Source organism: Carica papaya, chromosome 1 (assembly GCF_054855325.1).
Source record: "Carica papaya isolate Zhongbai chromosome 1, ASM5485532v1, whole genome shotgun sequence".
NCBI classification, from domain to species: Eukaryota; Viridiplantae; Streptophyta; class Magnoliopsida; order Brassicales; family Caricaceae; genus Carica; species Carica papaya.
This window is the reverse complement of record NC_142309.1, coordinates 18028246-18035717: the sequence shown is the minus strand read 5'-3', so window position 1 is coordinate 18035717 and position 7472 is coordinate 18028246. Positions and strand designations below refer to the sequence as shown.

The window sequence follows — 7472 nt, the reverse complement described above, 5'->3', positions numbered from 1 at the left end:
TAAGTCACCAAGTTGGGCATTTTTATTTTATATTGTTCAATATATAATTTGATTTAGACGAATTTTCTTTGTAAATATATCGGCTTTAAAGACTTATTTGTTTGGAATGCTTTACAATCACCTCATTGAAATATATAGTAAAAAAATCTTGAAAATTGATATAATATTACTTTAAGTTATACGAATTTACCATTCCAAATTATCATTGCTTGTCGAACGAAATGAGATGAATATTCTTAGAAATAGTTATTAGCAGCCACATTTTCTTGCTCATCAAATTTGACAAGATAATGAAAATAGTGTCAACATCTATGCACGGATAAATAAAATTTGAATAACACATCCCAATACACAATATTATATAATTACCAACCTATTTCCTAATATATATATATATATATCAAATTTGGGAAGATAATGAAAATATTTTTCATGTTTCTCCAAACATGAATATTAAGTTAGTCAACAAAAAATTACAAACTTGGCAATAAAATTATAGCGAATATTGCGAAACCACCATGAAGTTTAACATGTTATATATAAAAAAAAATTAAAATTATAAAAAAATCCCAAAGTACTGAATATCATACAATTACCAACCTACTAATTATTTTAATAACAATTTTCCTCTTTTCAACCTTAGCCATAAAAGGTTTTGATGAAGCTTCCATATAAAACTATTCCAATTTGGCTCAATTCTTCACTATGGTGAGTTGTCTTTCATAGTATGTTATCTTTCTTGACGCTTTTGATGATTGCTCATCTTCTCTATTAAGCTTCTCTACATTGATTCAAAATGATATATACTCTATTTAAATCCATAGGGACTTAAAAGTGTTTCCACGAGAGATATTTTAGTCAGAATTTTAGGATTATCTAACTAAATTTTTACGTTTGCTTTTTCATTAATCTCGTCATTCTTCCCAATAAATTTGCAACAAAATGGAAGGATTTAGATAGTCATGTTTTTAATCGAATATTCTCAATTGGAATTAATATTTTCTTGAAGGAATCTGTCTTCGAGAGCATTTTTTTTTTTTGAAAAAAACTCAGACCCCAAAGAGATTGGGGTTCCTCCCAATTTCCATCATAAGTAGTAGTTATGCTAATGAAAAAGCACAATATGTTTTATACAAATTTTATAAATATAGAACATGGTTGTAATTTTTCAATTAATTTTTTCAATCTGAGTTATTATTTTAACAACACTCGAATATTTATAATTTATTGAAATATCATATTTTTAGTATAAACTATAACACGTTGCATAGTAAATTTATTAAGTACACATAGATATTTTAATATAACGTGCACTTGAATCCGTATTTGCATAATGCATTTTTAATTTACTATTTATTTTTACTTTCATTGCCATGCGTGTTAGCTCACGGACACTAGTGTTCCGATGAGCCTCAATGAGTTTCATGGTTCCAGAAGCAGCTTGTGGTGGATTACCACAAACAAAACGTTCCAACACAGTATGGACACAAGGATGGCCAAAAGAGAAGACCTTCTGACCGGGTGAGAAGACGATAATAGCAATCTCAGCCCCACATAGAGTGCTCAATTCACTCGCCTTCTTGAAAAGTCTGGCTCGATGTTTGGAGAAAGTTACTTGGAGATTGCTTTCATTATTCATCTTCACCATCTCAACCTTTTGTCGTCCCTTACTCTTTCTCGCCATGGTCACAAGTATTGAATATGTGCAGAGAGAAATTAATAGAGAGATTAATGGAGAAAAATAATTTGTATTGAAAGAGGGGGAAATGAGTGATATTTATAGGAGATTTGAATCAAGGTTGTGAATTAATAAATTTTAGGTAGACATCCTGTATATATTTTCTTGTTTTAATAATTTACTTGTTTAGGGTTGCATGAGAATCTCCTCCTTATTGAAATATATGGTAGGAAAAATCTGGACAATTAAAGTTAAATTTTAGCTGTTCTTTTATACAATTTGCAAAATCATCATTATTTTAACTTATATAGATACATAGCTAGATGGATATACATGAAAATTGAACCTTCTTGAAAATTATACATTTTTTATGTTATATATATGTATATATATTCTCGATATTAATTTGGGACTGAGAAGGTAAGAGAGCTACTTTTAATTTTATTTATTTGTCTCTTGTTACGAGACACAATGAATCAAATTGCAATGATAAAAATCCTTAGATAATTTCTATTAAAGTAATAAAAAACTTAAAAATGTATTATAAGATATATTAAAATTTAAAAACTATGATGAATTCTTTATAAAATTAATTGATCATTAGTACAATGGATAATTTTAATTTTATTTATAAGCATTAAGGGAGGATCGAAGTTGCAAATTAAATTATAACTATCAATTGGATCACATTTAAAATTCAAAATTTTAAATAATTAAATTTAATTGTGACAGTCGATTAACCTTCATAACAATAAAGTTTTAATCCGATTGCGTGTGATATTCAATTAAACTTAAAATTCATATAATTCATGTTTAGCTCTTTCAAAAGGTGACTTACAATTATTTTACTTGTACAACACTTCAACTTGAGCCTGCTTAAACAAAATCCAATTTTTTTGATCCATTTGATTGAAAATTTCTATTTAATACTGTTTGGTCCTAATATAAAAACTTCTATGCATTTTTTAGGGAATTTTTATTTAAATTATATCTCATATAATTGAATAAGTTAAATAAACAATTAACATTTAATGAAGATATTATCCATACTTGGGATATATATTCCCAAATATATAGATATATTTCCATACTTAGATAAGTACTCTCGATAAAATATTTCCCGTGAATATTACCTAATTTCATTATTGATTTATTTTAAGATTAATTACTCACATTAAAGTAGTAGAATTTTCTTAGCTACCATTTATGTGTTACAAGAATTTTCTTAGCTGGAGCTTGTGCATGTGACCCATATAGGCTTAGTATTAAATTATTTATAGGACTTTAACAAATATAATTGATTTATTATGACTAAACACTTTTGACTCATCATCATGATTTATTTATCGCATCAATAAATTGGATGAATATACAGGTCACCAAGAGTGTCATCTAATAAATGCATCACAACTCTTATAATGTATAAAAATTTGATCATGGAATTCAATAGTTTGTCTGTGGATGCATAATTACCATATAGTTAATTCATTTCATTTATTATATTTCAGATTAATTCAAGATGTGACTTGTACCAACCATTATTTAACTGAATAGTTGGTATATTTCTTCCTATATAAGAGATTGTGCTTCCCTGTATGTTTTTAATTAAATGTTATTTATATTATTTTAAATTTGATGTATATATATATTAGTTAATTAACCAACACAGGTATTTATTCAAAAATAGAGACTCATAATTGTCAACGTAAAAACTTAACTCGCAAAAATATGACATAATTGAAGGTTTTCCCAAAGATGATTCATGTTCTTATCGAAGCACGATTATGTGACTTTAATATCTTTTTTTTTATATTTAGACGTTACCTTTGTCTTGAGTTAATGAGTTAAAAGTAAATTACTTAAAATATTTTCTCCTATTACAACTCTTAGAATAGTTGGTTGATTTCAACTTAAAAATAAAAATAAATGCATAGATAAAAAAATTATGTTATTATTACACTCTTTGAAAGTACCGCAACACTGCAATGAAAAGGAACATGATGAAAACCCAAATGCTAAGGCACCGGATATCTAACATAAATAAAATAAAACAAACGGCAAGCATCGTGTTTATAGCACTTTTTAATTTCATCCTTCCAAGACTTAATCAAGAAATGTACTTAGTCGAATCTTTTTTTCTCATTTCCTTGAATATATATAATGGGATTATCCTTGAACATGTTAGGTATCGCGTTTGGGTCGTTCAATACATGAGGTGTCATGTTTAATTTGTTCTGAATTATAATCGTCTCAGCTTCTTCAGTAACTTTCTTCTTCAATTCCTTACGAGATGTCTTTAAATGCTCAAGTTGTGAGAAACTCATTTCCTTTTTCGGACCCATCCACCAACACTTACTCTCACATATTTTTTTGTATTTCCTTAAGCTCTGCATTGCGATTTTTCTCGATTTCCAATTGATTGATAACCTATTTTTATATTTTTCCAATAATAAGTACAAGTCAGTATAAGTTTTAATCCAAGAAAAATAAGATCAAATAAGTATATTAAGTTTTAAAATCTAGATATGGTCTACTCAAACCTGTGTGAGGATCATATTGAGCTCATGTATCCTTGAGTTGCGGTGAGCCTCAATGAGCATCATGGCTCCTGAAGTATCTCGTGGGGGATTACCACAAATGAAATATTCAATCACTTTTTCAACACAAGGATGACCAAAAGAAAAAGCCTTCTTACCAGGGGAAAAAACAATCATTGAAATATCAACGTCACAAAGAGTGGACAATTCACTAGCTTTCTTAAAAAGACCAGCTCTTCGTTTTGAAAAAGTTACTTGGAGGTTGGTTTCGTTACTCATCTTCACCATCTCAACCTTTTGACGGCCCTTGCCCTTCCTATCCATTGCTAAAAGTGAAAGAAAAAGACGATGTGAAGAAAAGATAAAAAAGTTGGTTTATAATTTACTAGGAACTGATAGAAAATGTGTAGTGTTTATAAGAGTCGTCGGACTGACATTATTATTTTGCGCTATGCAACATCAAACTTTATTTAAATGGATTTTCTATATAAATTTTTTAATCTTTAATTACTTACTCATTTGGATTCATCAGATTGAAAAATATCATTTCGTACTATCCAACATATAACTTGATTTATAAATTTATTAGCTTTAATTACTTACTTGTTTGGAGTCAACAGGTTAGACATTATCATTTTGCACTATCGAATATATAACTCGATTTAGATTAATTTTCTATATAAATTTTTTAACTTTAATTACTTATTCATTTAGAGCAGATTTCATATTATCATTTTGCACTATCCAATATAGAAACTGATTTATAAATATCTTAACTTTAATTACTTATTTTTTGGAAATTATCAGGCTGGACATTATCATTTTGCTCTATTCAATATTTAACTTGATTAAGAGAGATTTTCTATATAAATTTCTTACCTTTAATTACATCCTCATTTGCAGTTACCAGGCTGGGCAATATCATTTTTCACTATCAAACATATAATCTGATTTAGATGAATTTTCTATATAAATTTTTGCCTTTAATTACTTTCTCATTGGAGTCATCAGGTTAGACATTATTATTTTACACTATCTATAACTTGATCTAAATGGATTTTTTGCATAAATTTCTTAGCTTTAATTACTTGCTCATTTGGAGTCAGCAGATTGAGCATTATCATTATACACCATCCAACATATAGCTTGAGTTAGATGGATTTTCTGTATAAAATTTTTGACTTTAATTATGTACTCATTTGGAATCATCAGGCTGTGCATTATTATTTTGCACTATTCAACCTATAGTTTAAGTTAGGTAGATTTTCTATAAAAATTTCGTGGATTTAATTACTTACTCATTTGGTGTTACCAGATTGACTTTATCATTTTGCACTATCCAACATATTGCTTGAATTAGGTGAATTTTTTATATAAATTTCTTAACTTTAATTACTTACTCATTTGGAGTCACTAAGTTTGATATTATCATTTTTCACTATCCAATACACAATTTAATTTAGATGAATTCACTATACAAATTTATTGGCTTTAATAACTTGTTTGGAATCATCAAGTTGGACATTTTCATTTTTCACTATCCAACACAACTTGATTTAGATGAATTTTCTATATAATTTTTTTTCGGTTTTGATGACTTATTCGTTCTGAGTCACCAAGTTGGGCATTATTATTTTATATTGTTCAATATATAATTCGATTTAGACGAATTTTCTATGTAAATTTATCGGCTTTAAAAACTTACTTGTTTGGAATGCTTTACAATCACCTCATTGAAATATGTAGTAAAAAAATCTTGAAGATTGATATAAGTAGGTTATATGAATTTACCACTTCCAAATCATCCTTGCTTGTAGAACGAAATGAGATGAATCTTCTTAGAAATAGTTATTAGCAGCCACATTTTCTTGCTTATCAAATTTGACAAGATAATGAAAAATTGTGTCAGCATATGTGCAAGGATGAATAAAATTTGAATTACACATCCCAATACACAGTATTATATAATTACAAACCTATTTCCTAATATATATATATATCAAATTTGGGAAGATAATGAAAATATTTTTCATGTTTCTCCATACATGAATAATAAATTAGTCAACAAAAAATTACAAGCTTGGTAATAAAATTATAGCGAATATTGCAAAACCACCATGAAGTTTAATAAGTTATATATAAAAGAAATTAAAATTTAAAGAAGAAAATCCCAAAGTACAGAATATCATACAATTACCACCCTACTAATTATTTTAAAAACCATTTTCCTCTTTTCAACCTTAGCCATAAAAGGTTTTGATGAAGCTTCTCTATAGAACTATTCCAATTTGGCTCAATTCTTCACCACGGTGAGTTATCTTTCATAGTACATTATCTTTCTTGACGCTTTCGATGATTGCTCATCTTCTCTAATCTTCTCTACATTGATTCAAAATTATTTATACTCTATTTGAATCCATAGGGACTTAAATGTGTTTCCATGAGAGATATTTTAGTCAAAATTTTAGGATTATCTAACTAAATTTTTATGTTTGCTTTTTCATTAATCTCGTCATTCTTCCCAATAAATTTACAACAAAATGAAAGGATTTAGGTACTCATGTTTTTAATCAAATATTCTCAATTGGAATTCATATTTTCTTGAAGGAATCTGTCTTCGAGGGTAGTTTTTTTTTTTTTGGAAAAAACTCAAACCCGAAAGAGATTGGGGTTCCTCACCAGTGTCTGTCATAAGTAGTAGTTATGCTGATGAAAAAGCACAATATATTTTATAAAATTTTTGTAAATAAAGAACATTGTTGTAATGTTTTCAATTAATTTTATAAAATATAACACGTTGCATAGTAAATTTATTAAGTACGCATATATATTTTAAGATAATGTGCACTTATATCCGTATTTGCATAATGCATTATATAGGTAGCAGTTAAAAGTGTCACAAGGGAAGATAAAAAGAAATAGAATAGTAGAATCTTTGAGAGAGAGATATATATATATAATCAAGCGCAAAGGGTTTGAAGGAAGAAATTTTATTTTAAGAACTAGATGCAATATCATTGAACGATTACAAAATACTTGAACAAATAACATAAAATAAGATGCCTCTTATTTTCTAGAACAAACCCTTACTCATATTAGAAGCTAAAATTCTAAAACCAAATATTATCTAAAGACTAATCCTGAGGCATTTACTGTGTTGGAAACATTAAAAATTTGTTTTATATAAATAAAAAAAGTTCACTTAGAAGAATCCTTGGCCAAATCAATGATACTTTGGAGGCATCATGTTTGAATTG

General features: G+C 27.6%; 1 pseudogene; it reads right to left on the bottom strand.

The window, feature by feature from the left end:
• Positions 1–692: 692 nt before the first annotated feature.
• LOC110825830 (agamous-like MADS-box protein AGL62 pseudogene) lies at positions 693–1684 on the bottom strand (annotated as a pseudogene).
• Positions 1685–7472: the final 5788 nt, after the last annotated feature.